This window comes from Mycteria americana, chromosome 1, assembly GCF_035582795.1.
Source record: "Mycteria americana isolate JAX WOST 10 ecotype Jacksonville Zoo and Gardens chromosome 1, USCA_MyAme_1.0, whole genome shotgun sequence".
NCBI classification, from domain to species: Eukaryota; Metazoa; Chordata; class Aves; order Ciconiiformes; family Ciconiidae; genus Mycteria; species Mycteria americana.
In genome coordinates this window covers 99,334,265-99,353,839 of record NC_134365.1, presented here as the reverse complement: position 1 = coordinate 99,353,839, position 19,575 = coordinate 99,334,265, and the positions used below count along the sequence as shown (strand labels likewise).

At 43.4% G+C, this 19,575-nt stretch overlaps 1 long non-coding RNA gene across 2 annotated transcripts; it reads left to right on the top strand.

Moving 5' to 3' along the window:
* Positions 1-2,764: 2,764 nt before the first annotated feature.
* On the top strand, positions 2,765-17,829 carry LOC142404813 (uncharacterized). Of its 2 annotated transcripts, XR_012773957.1 has the most exons (5): positions 2,765-2,875; positions 7,548-7,629; positions 14,504-14,583; positions 15,240-15,357; positions 17,557-17,829. It is a non-coding gene; the product is annotated as an uncharacterized LOC142404813 (long non-coding RNA). The 2 variants fall into 2 exon arrangements; XR_012773958.1 differs by lacking the exons at positions 14,504-14,583; positions 15,240-15,357 and having other exon boundaries at positions 17,554-17,829.
* The last annotated feature ends 1,746 nt before the right edge of the window (positions 17,830-19,575 follow it).

The following is a 19,575-nucleotide window of genomic DNA, read 5'->3' as shown; positions in this document are numbered from 1 at the left end:
ATATAGAGATCAAAGGCGAGAGCTGGGTTAAAGATGAAACAGAGAGTAAAAGCTTGAATCAATCTCCTTAACATCTGCTAGTGCATGAAACCCAAGGTGTGAAATATATAATGAACACTTTAATTGTGAGACAGGGGAGAACTGGCAACAAAGAAGTGAAGGACATCCCCAAATCTGGGAGAGGTACATTGCCGTAGCTGGATGGAGCTTTCATAAGCTAGAGGCCAGCCCTGGTGCTATTATTCTAAGCAAAGCCTTTTGATCCAGCGGAAGGCAAGTCTTCCTCCAAGTTCAATGGGAGCAGGCTGAGGCCATCTGTTGACGGATAAAAACTTAATGTGTGACTTGATAGTCACATTCACCTGTAGTAACAGCAAAATATAGGGCTAGTCTCATATGGTAGTGTTTCACACCTAGCTGCCAGAAGTACAAATGCATACATAAAACACTGAGCTATGGAGAGTCCGGGTGAGAGATCTGTAATACCAAGTGAAGTAGCTGGGCCATATCAATGCCATAACAAAGAAAGAACTGGAGAGACATGTTTAAAACCAAAATCTAAATCATTAAGTTTAAATAACACCTTCTTAGGATTAACCAGGCTTTTCCCGTTCATTAACAGCTGGAAGTTTTGTACATCTACCACTGCTTTCTCAGTGCAATAGGCCTAGGGTCATCAATCTGGAGCAATATGTATACTTCCCCTGGTAAGATCAATCTTGCATTGGAAGGAAACAGTGCTGCAAAGTCATAGGACAAATTCTTATCTAAAAAAAATGTCCTGTGGTCTGAATTTAGTCAGGACACCAGCAAAGAGGAGTGAATCAAATATACAGCGTATGAAGCACCAGTTCAATTGCCAAGCGGAAAACTATGAGTAATGTCCTATCTGTTATCAGTTGATTCACTCAGGGAACTCTCACTGTGTTTTAAAACCACAGTGACTGTCCCAGCTGGTATCAGAGCAATGGCATTTCTCCCGCCGACCTCAGATTTGGTTTGATAAGCTCTTCCATCACATGCAGCGACTGTGGAATGGCAGCCAAACCTGGACAGAGCTTTACAAAAAAGCAGACATCAGCATCAATATTCCTATCTTGTTTCAGATGCTCACAATAGGATCCATAAATTGATGGTAATCATCTTTAACTGTAAAACACATTTTGACAGTGGCTTGTGTCTGGCTTTGGAAGGTGCTCAACTTCTACCATTTTGGAATCTATCACTTAGACATCTTACCCCGCATTTTGATAGCAGAGCAAGGTCCTATGCTAAAGGAAAGAAAGACAATTGATCCAAATAAGTCTTAACAGCAGCGAAGATAGCTTCATGGTATATGATTTGTGTGTGCCTGTGTAGCATGGGCAGAGGGGTTAGGCTGGGAAATTGTATGGTTGTCGGCATGCATCTGTCTCAACTAAGAAGCAAACTCCGCTTCACCGACCATGGCTCTGGCCAGGGGGGGTGGGGGGGTGGCTCAAATTTATCTGTGCTTTTGCGCACAGGGGACAGCCAGGCTGAAGAGAGCCAGCTGTCTCTTACTGGTGTGTCAGAGCCTCTGCTCCACAGTGAGGGTCAGGCAACTCCCAGACCTTTGGGGAGATGCCGCACAGTGAAGAAATCTGGGTAAATGCGGATCTCCTGGAAAACACTGTGTAGGCCTGGAAGGGGTGGCCTGGGCTTTGCAGGCAGGGAGCAGAGGCAGAAGAAATGCCCCACAGCTGCAGGGCTGCATTGGTGGTCTTAAAGAGACCCTGAGATTGCCCACTGCCTCCCCAGCCTCCAATTGCTACAGCACATTTTGCTTGGGCTGAATGCAGAGACTGGGGTCGACACTGGACATGGATTTCCACATGAAGAAGAGAGAGAAGTGCAATATATTAAAAGTGAGATCATTAGAGAAGAACAAGGGGATTTGATGTTTATGCCTCCAGGCAAGGGCAATAGATAATTTTGATGAGTAGTTGTAACCACACAGGAAAACTAAACTGTGATCAGTAATTTGATGGTATGGTAAAATGTTTTGTCGGTAGGGGAGAGCTGGTGCCTGCAATCAATCACTCGATAAACAGAGACAAGCCTGGAAACTGATCAGGACTTTTTGCAGATAGGCAGAGATTTAACCAAAGACAAGGAAGAATCCTTGACTCATTTGGTGTGATTAAATGCAGGTTCATGTATTATCTGCTACAAAGAATATCTGTGACTGTGAAAGATCAGTGGTAGTGAGGCGCACGAAATGTCAGCTGCTGCTTTCAGGGAGTTGAGCAAGATCTATTGCCTGGTGATAATTAACTATCCATCAATAAATGATAAGTACTCCCGGAAATCAACATGAGGAAGAAGTTGTTCAAAGGAGAAAAGCAAGTCATTAGAAGGAGCAAACGTACTGGAACATTTACAGGAAATAGATGGCACATCAAAAAGCACAGATCTAATACACATGAAGGTGGCGGAGGGTTGGTAGGAAGATGTCAGAATTGCAAGCATCTGGCTGGAGGCTGCAAAACGAAAAAATGATGAAAAGAAAACTTCCAAAATAGGCCAGGTTCATTGCACTGCACTGATGGAACTTAACACAGAATCTGTCCCTGTTGCACCAGGCTGACTGTCAGCAGGAATTTGAAGATATTTAAAAAGAACATTTGCCAGCAGAGAGGAATAAACCCCCAACACTTCAGTTTTTTACAGACAGGCCAATCAGCTCCAGTAGTCCTAACCTCAACTCCTGCCAGACACTTGTGGGCTTCTCCAGGCAGGCAAGAGCATTTACTAGCAGACGCACCTCCTAGTCAAGCTGCTGGTTTTCCGAGAGCACTAAACCTCCACTAGTCGCAGGCAAACTCAGTGTCTCAGTGGGCTTTCCTCTTTTCCGGTAAGTGCCTGATGCATAAGGCTTACTCCGAGATCTTTTTTCTCTTTGTGAGCCTCTACGAGAGCTACCTGGTTACATCAATTTGAAATAGCCCTCACCGTCTTCTTTTCTTCTATATGGTTCCTTCTGTGTCTTTGGTGAGCATCTTTCAGGACTAAGCAATTACAGCCAATTACACCAGACCACTAGGTAGTGAGAAAGGTGAATAAACCTCAATGTTTCACCTAACATGGGGATGTGGGGAGGACAGTACCCTTGCCTGCCACGACTGCTCTCTCTTGGTGCTGCTGAGTTTAGGTTACAAGAACTGACTTTTAGGCCTTCAGTTCAGCAGTGGCAGAGCTGCTTGCAGGTGGAGACAGACTTCCAAAATGTGACAGCAAAGACATGAGAGCAAGAAGGAGCGAATGCTTGGAGTGTCAGGTCTGAGTAACCCTTCTTCTGCTTGAAAAAGGATAGCTCAGATGCAGGATTTCTAAGTTTTGCAGTTATTTCCTGACCCTTTTGATACTGTAGTCATTAGAAGTAGGTGAAAGCAAGTAGGAAGTCATTAGAAGTACAGGAAGCACAGTTCTGATGTTTGTTAAAGATACATTTCTAGCCCTGGTGAGGATGAAGGAATGGCTGAAAACAGACATGGGCTGTCTGGCATAGAAATTGAAATGGAGTCCCTGGTCCAGGTAGCAAAGCACCTACTCTTGGCTGTCCGGCTAGCAAGTGTTTTCAGGCTTTCCTTGTGCCATGGCGATCACATAAGGGACATGTGGGAACTCAAATTATTGATGGAAGCAAAGAGCTTAAAGACAAATAAGACAAATCGTTAGAGTGCCAGGCTTTATTAATCACACTGCCTGAGGAGTGATTAATTTCATTTTTCAGATATTTAGATTTTTTAAAGACAATCCCTAGTTTTTGGAGGTTTTGAGGTGAGTCTGGAGTATCTAGGAGTAGCAAAACTGGAAAACAGCTCTTTATGGTATTGTTATAAAGACAAAGCAGGGAAGAGTACAGCAAAGACTGTGAACATGTAGAAAGAGGGAAGAAGTCCTTAATACTATCTATGTGATGGTAGTTTATTAACACTGCAACCCATCAGCAGAAGCAGATTTCTGATAATAGCATCTGTGTTGTTTCCATGCTGGCCACGTGGATTTTGTTGTCAGAAATCACTGCGCTTCCTGGCATTCTCCTAATTCTCAACTCAAGTACCAAAAGCGTAAGGCAGGCTAGTACTTAAGGAAAAAATGCAGGGGTTTCCTGTGAGTGATAGGGCTTTTCCTGGGCTTTCCCCAGGGCTGGACTGGATTAAATCTTCTGACCCCACTGCCTTGGAAGCTCACTTGGTGGTTGAAAACCTGGAGTTGTGTTTGCAAAGCTCTCCCATGCTGGCTTGGTGGGTGCACCAGCAAGCCAGATCCACAGCTCTCCTGAAGGCCCCCAGCCCAGCGTCCACCACCAGTCCTGGCGTGGAGTTTTACACCCTTCAAGCCTTGCTCCTTGGCATGTCATTTTCTTGGAGTAGCCCTGACAGTGCTAACAATACTGCAAAACCTTATTCCTGCCTTTCCTCGCGTACTCTGCCTGTGCAAGGCAGTCTCATCCACCGGTCCTGGTGGTGCTGAAGCTCTCGGGGAATTTGCAAGGCAAAACCCCACCCTAGCTACTGGCAACTGAGGTTTTAGGGCAGCAGGCCTCAGGATAGAAATGGCTATCTGAGCTACTGTTTACACTGTGGTAATACAAGGTCTTCTGAGGGGTTTATTTGTTACCAGGTTTTAACCATGCTAGGTGAGGGCACTGTGCAGTTAATTTCTATTCCCTGTACAAAGAGCCAGCTTAGTTCATCTCACACATGTCGATGAGAGATCAGCCTGAATCAAGTTTGTTTTAGCTGTTAAATCACATTTTTCAATTGTTTAAATAGTTCAGACAGAATTTGCACAGTAACATTTTAGCTTTTTATAGCTGTCAAGAAGTAATACAAATAATTACCACCTTCCCTGGTGGGGTTTATCTGATTAAAGTGACATGTCTGCTTATGCAAGATATTTGAATAGAGACATTCAATAAAGTCAGTAACATTTAATTTCCCCTCTCCTCCTCTTTTTCCTTTTTTAAGCTACATTTCATGTTTATTTTAAAGTCTTGTTTTGAGGTTTGGGATATTTTTCTTAAAAGACTTTACATAATGAAACAATTTAGCAGAATATTTTACATGCTTGTAATGAAATATTTCCTCACGGTATAGCAAGGTACTAATGTACCTTGTTCATGCAAAGGAGCACGGCACCTGTCTGCACTAACTGCTGTGGAAATACCGCTGGAGGAAGGGGTGAGCCACGGTGGAAGCCAGAATTTTCTCCAGATTGCAACTCGGAACTGCTGAGGGAAGCAGGAGTTAATGTGGAAGCTGCCTGTGGTGTCAAGGCCTTGGTGAACTTGTACAGAAGGCGGCTTTTGTAGCATGTTTTGCTGGTACAAAATTCCCTAGGATTATAGAATAGAATCATAGAATAGTTTAAGTTGGAAAAGACCTTTAAGATCATCAAGTCCAACCGCTAACCTAGCACTGCCAAGTCCACCACTACAAACCATGTCCCTAAGTGCCACGTCTACACGTCTTTTAAATACCTCCAGGGATGACTCAGCCACTTCCCTGGGCAGCCTCTTCCAGTGCTTGACAACCCTTTCCTAATATCCAGTCTAAACCTCCCCCAGTGCAACTGGAGGCCGTTTCCTCTCGTCCTGTCGCCTGTTACCTGGGAGAAGAGACCGACCCCCTCCTGGCTACAGCCTCCTTTCAGGTAGCTGGAGAGAGCGAGAAGGTCTCCCCTCAGCCTCCTTTCCTCTGGGCTAAAGGACCCCAGTCCCCTCAGCCGCTCCTCATCGGACTTGTGCTCTAGAGCCTTCCCCAGCTTCGGTGCCCTTCTCTGGACACGCTCCAGCACCTCAGTGTCTTTCTTGTTAGTGAGGGGCCCAAAACTGAACACAGGCTTCCAGGTGCAGCCTTGAATATTTTACATTCTTGAACACAACTTTACACTGTTTCATCCGTTACCTGGCTTCATATACAGAGATATTTCTTGCAAAAGGCTCGATGCCTGTGTCAGCTTTCAGGGTTGGGCTCATTGGCACATAGATGGTAAAAACGAGGTGTTTAAATTCCAGTCATAGTTTTGACTCAACTCATTTAGACAATGAATTTTCAGGTTCTGTGGCATAGGATTTGCACCACACTCCTGCAAGAAACAGTAATTCAAACATCTGTCTTAATTAGTCTCTTGGGCTTGTGGTCTTTAGAAGGTCAGATCAGATCGCCACAGTGGTATATTTGACTACAAAATATCTTTCAGGTTATGAACACCAGAAAGCGAAAATGAGCATTTTAGAGTCCCACGCAACATGCAACAGCTATGAGACCCATACTTTCTTTTAGTCCTAGCTGGTGTTTATACGCGTGGTTTAGCAAGCACTGGCTGATACATCTTGTCTTAGACAAAAAGGCAGATGGCAGACTTGATGCTTGCCCCGGGGAGCCTTGTGTCTCAAATTCCCTTACAGAGGGAAGCTTTGGCAAGATGAGAAACACACGAGGAAGCCTGTCTGCGGGGCTGAAGGAGCTGGGGCCACCCCTCTCCATACAAAGGGGAGATGCCCACAGGGCTGGCACTGGTGGTGCTGGGGGTCCCTGGAGCTCCCCCTCCCATGGCAGGGGGCTGGGGGCCAGTGCCATTTCGTGTGTCCCTGCCTCTTTAAGCTGATGTAAAATACTGCCTAGCTCTCATCTTTTCTATCCCGCTATTAAAATACCCACCGGATCCCCAGCTTCTTTTGTGCTTTATTTCATCTTTTTTATGGTTTTGGTTTAGATGCGACATTTCCCTCAGTTTTGTGAGACTGCTGAAGGTATTTTGCTCCATTTTAAAGCTGTCAGTGGTCTGCGTTTAGATTTCTGTGTAGATTATGTGAGATGAGTGAGGTTGAATGGTTTATAGCTCCTTTCCTCCCTAGTGCTGCCCTGTGCTGTGAATCCTGTAAGCCAACACATGGGTATTTTGCCCATAAAAAGAATTCTATGAAATGCAGCTTCTTATATTACTTTATCGTTACTAATGTTCATTGATTTCTACTAAAAATCCTTCACAAATACTAAAACACTGCTTGGAAAGACACAAACATTCACAACAAAAATGAAAAACGGTATTTCTTTTTATCAATGCTGTATTTCTTTGAATCTGATCCTTGGTTACACTGAGGCCACCTTAAGCTGTTTCAGAGTATTAAAAAAAAGCACCACTCAAAGGGAGTTTAGATATAATTTAATCCTACTTTAAGAACACTTTTCCCTGTCAGTGTAATATGAAGTGGTCTTGGTTTCGATGAGGACCTTCCACTACTCTTGCAGAGGCTCAGGACACTGAGGGCAGGGCAAACACAGATTTATTTACCACGGATTTTAACTCGGTACATCAAAATACAAAATACTCCTCATTGGCCTACCCTAATAATTCTGCACAACCAAAGAGAGAATCCAGGAGGGCTTCAGTGCAGCACTATAATAAGCAACTGCAGAAACGTTTATCATTCCTGATGGCAAAGATTAAAAAACTCACCATTTATTTCAAAGAGATAAGTATGGCACCTTAACAATTCTGTCTTTTCCTTACTGCAGACATTTCCATTTCAAGCCCTGACAATATTAAGGAAGAGATTTATTGGAGTTCATCACACAGCCTGAATCCTTTGGAGCCAAGGTATTTGTAATGATGTAAAAGTGACAGTGTCAACAGTGATTTAAATCATTTAGTCACTATGATAAATACTGTGTTGCCCTAAAATTTAAGGGATGCGCTGAGAACATAAGTCAGCCGGAATAAAAAACACAGTGGCAAAGACAGTGGCAAATCGTTTGGGTTTGCAAAACCCATCGTGACCCAAAATAAAAGATTGAATGAGAGGAGCTAATGATGAAGTCATAATATCCATGAGATAAATGCTCATGATATCTCATGAGATAAAGACAGATGTCCTGTGTGAATGCAGTACCTACCTTTATACCTGAAGAAGTCAGCACTGCATTTATCAACAAAGTGCTAGAGTAGAACAGTATAAAGTACAGACAAGATGTTTGATGCTTGCTAGACAGCAACTGCTCTGACCATCATTTTGCTTAATGAAGGTTTGATGTAGATCAACTCTTGTGCAATCTGTTAGATGTAGCCTGGGATAAATTAGAAAGCAAGATATGGAGATGGAGGAAAAAAATAAATCAAACTTCCATCCTAAACTTCTGTGCTTTATGCTTCAGTAGGAAGAGATGCAAGAGAGTGAGGGAAGGTAGGAGATGTCACTCAAGGTGGCTGAAAGAGAGCAAGAGAATTGATCTGAGCATGATCAGGGAAATTAACAATGAGGCAACAAAAATGTTAAAAAGAAAAATTGTGATCTCAGGAACCTTGGAGACAGATCTAAATTCAGAAGTGCTCTCCAGAGGCTTAAAGAGGAGAGACACTGAGAAAACAAAGCAGCTAGGTCTCCAACTCGGCACACAAGGTACGAGCAGGTTCTTCTGTAGGACATCACGTCAGGAGCTGGGAGAGCAGGGGAAGAGCAGAGAGGTGAAGAAGTGTCCTCAGCAGCTTGAGAGACCTAATGGCCAAACTATGCTATACTCAGTCTGTCCAGTATTTCTTCCTGTTCCCTTGGACTTGATTCCCCAAATTTCCTTCCCTCCTTACTAGTGAAGCTTCTCACTGTCAACAACATCTAAACAAATCATGGTGCTCCTCAGGGCACATCTCACCTAATTGAAACACACTGTACCAAAATCGTCCTGTGGAAAAAGTCCTCACCAACGTAATTTTGGTTTCTAATTTGTAATTTTTAAAGTGTTGATGTTCAAACATTTCTGTTCACTTTTCAAAGGGGATAAAAAAAAATATTCATGCACTGAACAAGCTGTAGGAAAGTTTGTTATATGACGTTTGTCAGAAAATTTCTTGTCCTCTTACAAGGTCCAAGTTCTTCAAGGCCAAAGTGTCTTAAATATTTCCTCCTTTTCAGCAAATTAGGAATTAAACTCAGCTCACCTTGGAAAGTTAATTTTCCATCAATTTTGTGTGCAGCTGCCTAAAGTGTGATAGAAAATGCCCTTCAGCAATTTTTATACTTCAGCCAGTCAGTTGTGGTTCTGAAAAAAAAAAAAAAAAAGATGACAGGCCACAAGGGTGATATAAAAAGTATTTAGAAATGTACTTATAACATGGAGCTGGATGTTATAAGACTCAAAATTAGTAGCTATTTCCACCCAACTTTTTAGATTCAAAAGGAGCACTTAAAAGTGATTGAAAACTGTTGGTTGAATTTGGCACGAAGTCAGTGTGGACAGGAGCAACATAAGAACAACAAATGGCTGTAGGAAAGTTATCCTGAGTGCATTTTCATTACACCTAAGTAGATATATGAGTGCTTGCGTAAGCCTGCAGTGCACATTTGTTGTCAAAAGCATTTCCACACAGTCTGGCTGCGGCGGTCTCAGCCTCCCCTGCAGGGATCACTGACTCAGCGGCAGAGGACAGGGGCTGAGAAGCTGTTTAGGTGAGCATGAGTCAGGTACGGTGGCTAAACATGATAACTTTCTTCATCTCCCCCAAAATAAATAAAAACAAAATCGATTTCTAGGTTGTAGCAAATTGGTGTGGTTGAATTGTTTGGAAGACATACTAGCAATGGCTCAGCTCAGGAGAACTGCCCTGGGAACACTACAGAAGAGCCTTTTTTAGTTTTGTATGGCCATAAACAGGAAATATGCCCTCAGCTTTCAGGGTGTAGTCCTGAAAAGATTTACCCTATGGGAACAGCTGTAACAGAGAAGAACAATTCCCTTAAATGGAACTGTCTGCTACAGTGAATAAAATAAATATCATGTAGGGTTTTTTTTTAAACCAGAAACATAGCTTTTGCCAAATTGTTTTAATTATTAAGGAATTATTTCAGTTGTTAAAGAATTACTTGCTGCCTCGAGCAACATTTGGCAGAAGATGATGTAAGAGGTTTTGGTTTTTTTTTTAAACAGTGAACTGTTCTATTTCAATATCTCTCAGATGAAATGTTATGATTTTCATCTTTCAAAATATTGGTTCAAACATCTAATGGAAGGTTTACAAGGCACAAAATGAAAATTGAGGAGTCAGCAAAAGTTCTGGTGGAGACAGCAGTGGAGGACAAAACTGGGCCTAACTCTTGAGCTTTGTCTGCAACTCTGTTTGTGCCCATCACTGGTATCCAAGAAGAGCAACCAAGAGGCAAGCAAGAAGAAAAACGGTGAAGTGAAGCAACATCAGTTCCCAGTGCTTGTCTCCCCCCGCCAGCAGGCTGGACGACATGTCAGTGAGTGGGCAGGGTCCTGCTGTAGCCTGAAGATCCTCAGTTGTTTATGGACCCCACGGAAGGGATGCGCTCTGCTGGCCCAGGCTGCAGCATCTCTGGCCTGCTCCTGTTTGCACAGTGGCTGAGAAACAACTTTTTTGGTGCTCCCTTTTCTGTGCCCCTCTTTCCACTCCTCTTATAGCCGTGAGCAGAGCCCTGCTGGCCCTGAGATCCTGTGGATAAATGGACTCCCCCAAATTCCTTCTGGCTCCTGCTTTCAAGCAGGAGAGACAAAGAAAGAGATATTGCTGAGATATTGTATGCCATGAAAACACAACAGTAAAGAAGAGTAAAAATGTTAAATAAGACAACTAAATGTTTTCTATTACCCAGTGAGAAGTGACAGACTCCCACTTACATCCTGTGTAACATTGCTATCTGAGTTGCTGTGTATTTGAAGCAAAGACGGCTGCATCCTGCATCTGCAAATCCCTACCAGGCTGCTTTGCCTTCTTTTTGCTTTTGCATTATTTCCTTAAGACACCTCCTGTTTTTTTACTTCTAACAGCACATTTGTTGATTCTTCAGCGCCTAGAGATTTGACTTCTCGCTTCGGCTGACGGCACTGGTTTGAGTCCGCAGCAGTGGAAAAGCCCGAGCATGAGTCTCGCTGCTTTGCAGCGGTGGCTGCGTGGGGCTGCTCACCAACTGGTGTTACCAGCCAGGGCATGCACGGGCTAGTGAGCCAAAACCTGCCTGCTTTTGCACCTCTTCCTGGCCAATGTAACTGTATTTATTTGGGTTAACTTTTGTCTGCCAGCTAATTAAAGCAGATTCAAGTGTTTTGCACTATGGGACCATCCTTTCTCTTTCTCCCTTGTGATTTCTGAAGGTATTTTGGGGAACCACAGCTGAAGTTAGGCTCTCAAAGAAATGCTCGGGCCACCAAGAGTTGCAGTGGGAATCGGCTGCTTATGGGCTCTCAAATGGACTTCTCTGTGTCCTGCACCTCTCTTTAGGTACTACCTCTGTTTAAAAATCTGACTCATGCGGCTTTATTTGTCAGGGCAGATGGAGAAGGACAGAAAAGAGATTAGTTTTAGAGCTGGCTTATCCTGAGGTGATAGCTCTTCGAAATGTCAGCACTATTGATGATGGGCCTACTTCACCCACGTAATTAAACACGTCTACTGAAATGTCACTGCTGCCGCCCAGCGATCTGATGGACGGCTCTGCTTGGGGGACGTTCTTAAACAGCACAGCCAAATTGTTGGGATGCTGCGGTCTCCGTCAGATGTCCCCTTGGTTCACAAGTGATGAAATGCTACTGAAGGCAAGGAGGGTTAGTCAGCGTTACATAAAATGATTAGTCTCGGTGTCTAATTGTCCTAACTGCCTCTAATATGGAGTGGATTCACATGACCTTTTCCCACAACTCCCAATTTTCGACACATTCTACTGCATAAACCTTGTTTTCTTAGCCCTGATTGAGCAATGTACATGGACTCCCTTCAGCAAATGACTGACAAAGGAGACTGTCTCTTTGTTTCGATTTGGATTTTATTTATTTACTGAAGGTACAGAAACCTGTTCACTGACACTCAGCAATCTCTTACTCCTCAAGGACGATGATAGGATTTCCTCCTCAACCTGAGTTATACCTTGCCTTGCTGTTCTGCCATGGGAAGGCTAATATAAACTGGCCCAAGGAGATTTCTAACGGGAAGAACTCCCTACTGAGTATCAGAAAGTACACAAAGCTCAATATTCAGTTTGGGAAAAGTAGGTCATGAATCTCTCCTCCAGTCATGCTGTACATCTATCTTAAAAGGAAAAAAAAGAAAAAAAAAAGGAAAAAAAAGAATCCTTAGCTCTTAGCTTGGCAAGAATTGTTCCACGAAATGAAAATCTTATAACTGCTGCTGCTTGTCAAAGACCTCATGAAAAAGAAATGGAAGACAGTCACCAAAGGAAACTTGAGATGAGTTGTGGGACCCACTGCTCATTTTCTTTTTCCTTTGCTCTTCGAGGGAATTGCTTTCACCAAGCAGTGCAAAATATCAGGGCGCACGCAGACAGCTTTCTCCTGGAATTTGTGACAAACTGCTGCGGAGCAGTGTTAGATTCCACTGTTATGTGCAAGATCTGGTTTTGGAGATAGTTTGTAACATTGCAGGCCTATATTGCAAAAAAAAAGAATGAGCCATTTCATCTGTCAGTCTCATTAATTATTACACTTTCTAGTATTACTGTTATTTGTTGAGGCCAGTCCATTTTTTCCTAAGCTTTTATTTTTCAAAAATGTAACCCCTTGCCCAGACCCACAAACCTCAGGATGAAATATGTGCAGATTTTTCTTCCCTCAAAAGAAATATAGTATTTGAGTTTTGATCTGCTATGTTTCTGGGTGAAATATTCCAACTTTCATATAAGAAAACCCAGAGGTGCAAATGGCGTTCCTCCCTACTTCTGCTGTTGGACAGCGATAGCTCTCAGAGGCTTCCCAGCCAAGATGAATGACCTATTGTGGTAGACATCGTCAAACATATAGCAGGAGACTGTGTCTACCACAAAGAGATTATTTTCTAGATGGAGAAGCTGCATAAAGGGCAGCCAAAGGAAAGTATTGCTAGCTATATTTCACGAATAAGGAAACGAGACACAAATGTTAAAGCCTAAAACTCCTCAGATGCATTGAAACCACTGGGAGCTTGGTGGATTATTGCCTGAATAAAGCAACATAACCTATGTCACACAGGAATTCTTTGGCAAAGAACTGAACGGAGATATTGCAGAACCTGTGCTAGAGATCAAGAGTCTAGCTTTCTTTTTGAGGAAGAAAAGATAAGAAGGAGTGAAAAATTCTGTCTCTGGGATATTGTGCTGACACACATAAGCAAGCAATTAGAAGGATAAAAGAATACAGTTATTCTGGAAAGTTACTCTGCAAAAGAGTTTTTATGCCAATATTTGGTGAGGCATGTCACGAAGTAGGCAGAAAATTAATTCCTTGTTTGGGAGTTTTTTAACCTGTCCTGGACCTTACAAGAATCAGTGATGCCATGGAAGAGCAGGCTGGAAGAGTGTCAGTAGGTTTGCTTCCAAGCCGTTCACTTTGGTTCACTCACTAACCTTGAGTGTGGCTTGAAATTGATACAGGAACCACCAGAACTAAAAGCATGTATTTCTAAAATTTGAACTTCATAGAATTAGAGAATGGTTGAGGTTGGAAGGGACCTCCGGAGGTCATCTGGTCCAACCCCGCCCTGCTCAAGCAGGGCCACCTACAGCCAGTTGCCCAGGACCATGTCCAGACAGCTTTTGAATATCTCCAAGGAGGGGACTCCACAACTTCTCTGGGCAGCCTGTGCCAGTGCTCAGTCACCCTCACAGGAAAAAAGTGCTTCCTGATGTTCAGAGGGAGCCTCCTGTGCTTCAGTTTTTGCCCGTTGCTTCTTGACCTGTCACTGGGCACTGCTAAAAATAGCCAGGCTCTGTCCTCTTTGCACCCTCCCTTCAGGTATTTACATACTTCAGGACCAATAGGTCAGATGCTTGAAGATATTAAATATGTGCATCTTTATGCACATATACAGATGTTTGGAATAGCCTGGGTTTGCTTTTTTTTTTTTTAAATTTTATTTTAATGTTATTTTGGAGGGGTATAATTTATGTCAGTGGGAATTATGGGCAGAGGTGTTCTGGGTCAATCTCACAAAGCACTTTACTGCATTTTTAGGTAACCAAATAAATTCACCTTTAAATGCCACATACTGTTAAAAATCTGGCTACAGTCCTGTTGTATGAAGCACTCATGTATAAATATATTGCAGACTGAGAGCAGATTAGAATATGTAGTGTGCAATGAAGTGCAAGTTATAGCAGAGTATTTAAGACAGACATGAACCTTCACAATACCAGTTTCTCAAACCTGGAGGAAAACAGACCATTTAAAAAAACCTATTCCATGGGATTATGCTGTGATCCACCTCTCCTCTTTCAGTTTAATGTGCTCCTTTTAATTACCTTTACTAAATTTACATTTGATGAGTGTCAGATGCTCTGTTATTACGTTTACCAGCATTTGATTATCTCCTACAATGCTTTTCCAGTCTAGATGTTTTTTCCATTCCACAGTTATATCAAAATGTCTTGGATGTCTGGAACCAAAATGGAGTAAGTTTCAGAAAACATACAAACAAAATACATATCTCTGAAACTTTGAACTAGAGCTTATCTCAGAAAGATTTTTTTTGCTAGGTGGTAAAGGCGAAATGAGATCTGAAATACTGAGGAAACCCTGCATGGAAGAAATGAAAAAAGACATTTTCTTGAACAAGGTAATTACAAGTAGATACAGTTAAACCAAATCCTTTTGCTATACAGTGTGTGTGAGTACAGTGACAAACCCAAAGAAAGAACATACTTGGCTACTTGCCGCAGCAATATGATTCTGGTTAATGCCCACTGCTACCTTTTCAGACAATTATAGCCACTGACCGTGAAGCAGGGTCTAAATGAAGTCTGAATCCTCCTCTGAACACACCATTCATCTCCTGCAAGAGGCAATGAGTGAAACAGAAGTTTACTGCATGTGAGGCTCTGTTTAGGTCTTTAAAGCAAGAACACAGAATGAGTAAATTAAGCTGTGGGATTGTTTATTACAAAGAGGCTGTATATCCTAACTTTTCCCAAAGGATTGCATAACCACAGATCCTAAAAACCACAGACACACACACAGACGCACGCGCGCACACACACACACTTGATTAGACTGTAGCCAAACAAATTATAGCATAGTATAAAGAAAGGAGTCACTATAAAGCAAAATATGAATAAACCCCGTTTCATAATAACTAAGGTATTGACACATGATTTATAGGTAAGCATAAATGGCCTTTTCCTCTCTTTTTTTGTGGCTTTTATTATTTCTGCTGATATTCTGGGAACACAACTTTGAACCACTGCTTTGTAACAAAACTTACTCTTCCCTTAGTCCAGACAAGAGGGGCAGACACAAAGTAGAAAGACTGAAAGCCATCTGCTTGGGGAATAGTGCAGAAGATGGAACAGAGAATACAAGGAAAATTATAGAAATAGGAACTACAGATATGGTGAGTGAGTAGGAATGGTACTGATACATCCAAGGAATCATAAGGAATAGAGATACTTACTTTTTCATAATGTACTGAAATCTAGATCACAGCCAGGCCCTCTGCTCAGTTCAGTACCTACAGGACCTACAATACCTGCTTGGTATGTATTGCCCCAAAACACTCCACCTGTAGAACTCATTCTGCTGAAACTGGGTGATTTTGGTCTAAACCCTTCCAAAAATAGTAAAGATGAAGTTAGAAAAGACGCTGTGCACTAATGCAAGTTGGGTGGCAGCTGTGTCTGTCCCCCCACTGTGGTCTGGAGCAGTGCCCTTTGGGAGAGAGCCTTGAAGCAGCTGGGGCAGTGCTCCTACTGCTCAGCTGCACCCCAGTAGGCTGACTATGGAGAGCAAAAGTCCCCTCTATACAGGGGTTAAAATGAGAGGGGAGAGAGGCAGGGAGTTTTTAGCACCCAGGTGACAGTAGAGGGAGAATATCCTCACCTGTCAGGCTTGGGAGAGCAGACTATCCTCACAGCTCCTGCCTTTGGTACCACTGGAGGAAAGCAAGCTCTTCCTCCTCTTCCAGCAGTCTTTAACTACATACCCCACTCCCCATCCTCCATGCCAGGCTGGGGAGTTTCTGTGTTTTATGGGCAGATCTTTGACAGGGCTTGAGGCTTCACAGTGGATTCAATAAGTCTACATTTCTCCATGCCAAGAACAAAGTGAAAAAATTGTTCTGTGCCTCTCCGTGACACTGTCCTCACAAGCATGCTGGAATGCTGAGACCAAGGTAGCGTTCCTCTGCAGTGACAGGCGTCCATCCCACTGATGCCTGTATGTGCCTGGCTCTGGTTTTCACCTACTTCTGCCAGACTTCCTTTGCCAGGAGTGAGTGCGGGCACAAGCACAGCTCTGCAGAGACGTGCTAGTGCCACAGGCTGGGGAAGGAAAAGGAAAGTGAGCACCGCCAACCTCCAACTCTTGTCTTCAGTCTTGATTTGTTCTGTGTTCATAGGTGTAAACAGCAAAAGTGTTTACAAAGATTGAAGCACTTCTTGTTGCTCAAGACATTACTACACTGTCAGTTCCCGAAAGGTTGTCTTATAGCTTACAGATGAAAGTTTCAGGAGCAAGACAATATCCACATGTGCTGGTTTTGTCTGGGATAGAGTTAATTTTCTCTACAGTAGCTAGTATGGGGCTATGTTTTGGATTTGTGCTGAAAACAGTGTTGGTAATACAGAGATGTTTTAGTTGTTGCTAAGTAATGTTTGCACTAGTTGAGGACTTTTCAGCTTCCCATGCTCTGCCAGGTGCAGAAGAAGTTGGGAGAGAACACAGCCAGGATAGCTGATCCAAACTGGCCAAAGGGCTATTCCATACCATATGACATCATGCTCAGTATATAAAGCCGGGGAGGAAGAAGGAAGGGGGGGATGTTTGGAGTGATGTCATTTGTCTTCCCCAGTCACCGTTACGCGTGATGGAGCCCTGCTTTCCTGGAGATGGCTGAACACCTGCCTGCCCATGGGAAGGAGTGAATGAATTCCTTGTTTTGCTTTGCCGGCGTGTGCGGCTTTTGCTTTCCCTATTAAACTGCCTTTATCTCAACCCATGAGTTTTCTCCCTTTTACTCTTCCGATTCTCTTCCCCATCCCACCAGGGGGAGTGGGCGAGCGGCTCTGTGGTGCTTAGTTGCCAGCTGGGGCTAAACCACAACAGTCCTTTTTGGTGCCCAACGTGGGGCTCAAAGGGTTCGAGATAACGACAGGTTTAACTGGAATGTGCTAGATCAAATTTATAGCTGTTATAGCTGTTTAGCTATTAATCAGCAGGCTTCTGTGCTTGCCATGGGGCTTGCTTGCCTTACTATATATTAGAGTCTAGTGCTCGTTAGTGGCTGCTTTTTTGCTTTTGCTGCTTGCCATGCTGCTGTGCTGCTGATCATCTGACTGCTGTGCCTGGGAACATTTTGATAAGAGCAGTGGCCATGGGCCTGAGCCGGCAGATGGCCAGGGCATCGCTGTTTCTGTGCTGCTGTACTGGACAGGCTGGAACTCCAGCGTGAACTCAAGTCCAAGGGACTGTGACCTGTGGATGAGTCCACACGGGAGCAGGACACCCCAAAGCATCTGTGCCCATGGATAAGCCCATGCCAGAGCAGGTACATCTTGAAACGTCTGTGGCCGTGGTTATGTCTGTGCCGCAGCAGGTATACCTCTGAAGGGACTGTGGCCCAAGGACAAGTCCACGCTAGAGAAGGTACACCTCGAAGCATCTGTGGCTGTGGGTAAGTCCATGCTGCAGCAGGTACACCTTGAAGCATCAATGGCTTTGCATGAGGTCATGCTGGAGCACCTCAAAGGGTGCGGCCATGGATAAGCCCAGGACAGAGCATGAACAGCCCTGGAGGGACTGCAGTCTGTGGATAAGTCCAAGCCGGAGCAGGGGCAAGGGGAGGAGTCCATTGCAATGCTAAACCCAATGGTCTGGTCCAAAGGAACCAGGGATGGAGATTGTAGCGGAAATACCTTTAAGTTGTTGTAACCCATGATTTGAGTTGCGTGCTATAGGAATTACCATAGCAGGACCTATGTGAACCAATGGAGGAGAAGCCTTACAAGAAGCAGTGCAAGTGCAGCCGTGACCCGACCTGAGCTGGCTTTGGTGCCCAGTAACTCCACGCAACACACCACCTCTGCTGTCCTGAGCGACCACCATAACAGATGGAGCCCAAAGGCATGGACTAAATGAACTCAGTGAACATTCTGTGGACATTTGTGGACATTTATGGACATTTTACAGACATTTTACAGGGGTGGTCCATAGACTAAGGGAATGATATCTGTGTGTTATATCAAAGGATGGCAAGGGTGATGGTGGGTAATGAGCATGTATTGCATAGTGTGAGACCTGAGCATGACATAAATGGTATAGAATAAGGGGTGGAGAATGTGCTGGTTTCAGCTGGGATAGAGTTAATTTTCTTTACAGTAGCTAGTATGGGGCTATGTTTTGGATCTGTACTGAAAACTGCCAGCTGGGGTTAAACCACGACACCACATCATCTCTACACATCTACTGTGTAATATATTTATTTGCAACCTTTCTATTCACTTGGCTTTACATAGGCTATTTAAGTTATTTGGGTCGTAGGTTCTCAGGTTGTTATATAACATGGAGCTTTTTTGGACACTTTCTTTCTGCTCATCTTTAATTCCCAGTAGCAAGTGTCCATCATCCCTGTGGCAACTGCAGTGGTGTTTATACAGAAAAATATTAGAAAAATCCTTAATACTTAGCTTCCTGCAAACCACTCCAGCAGTTGAATAAAAGGAGTCAACATCCCAGGACCAGACAGTTTTCCACAGACCACCTGCATGTGCTAACGTAGGTTTTGGATAGATAAAGAGCAAAGATTTGCAAGGTTGCAAAATGCTAAGCTGAAGGAAGAATACAACATGTGTGCTTTTGTGAGTCCCTGCAGCATGTAGACATTTAGATAAAAGAGAATGCATTTAGGGGAATTAATTGTTTCTCATGAGGTGAAAGAAAGAGAGAGTTTCAGACACCTAGTAGGGAAGAGTAACTTGCAGGTGAAAGAAGGCAAGCCCACACTTCCTGGGCTTCAAAAGTTGCATTGCTCCTTCCAAAAATCAAATTATGGTGGGGGGAGAGCTCACTGTTGTGACTTAAGTTTGAAACCACAAGCACATTTGGACATTGAAGAAAATACTGAGGTATTGGTTCCCCTGTGACTTCCTCTGAAAAAGAGCAGGAGCCATCCGTTCACTTCACTCAGAAGACAACTCCTTGAGTGATTTTCTGTGACAGCAGAGATCAGAAATCACTATTGGATTCCTGTGCTTTCAGCATTTCATTTCTGTGTTTCAGGGAAGCTCAACTAACCATTTCTTTATGCATGCCTTTATTTTACTTGTAGCTGGTGTTTCCTGTTGCCTGAAGTAGAGATCTCACCCATCAGTTCATCTCTTTGTTATCATTTGTGAACATAAGAAAGAATAATTGATGGCATTGGTGTATAATCCTACATTTAACAATTTCCTGAGGGTTAAAGGCTTTTCTCTCTATTGCTTTAGAGATAAAAAAAAATCCCATAGGCTCAGGTCATAATTGAAAACACACTACTTTCAATAAAGATTAAAGCACACACAGGAATGAATGCCTTTAATTCATGTAAACCCAGCCCGGCAGTCCCCCTTTTTCACTG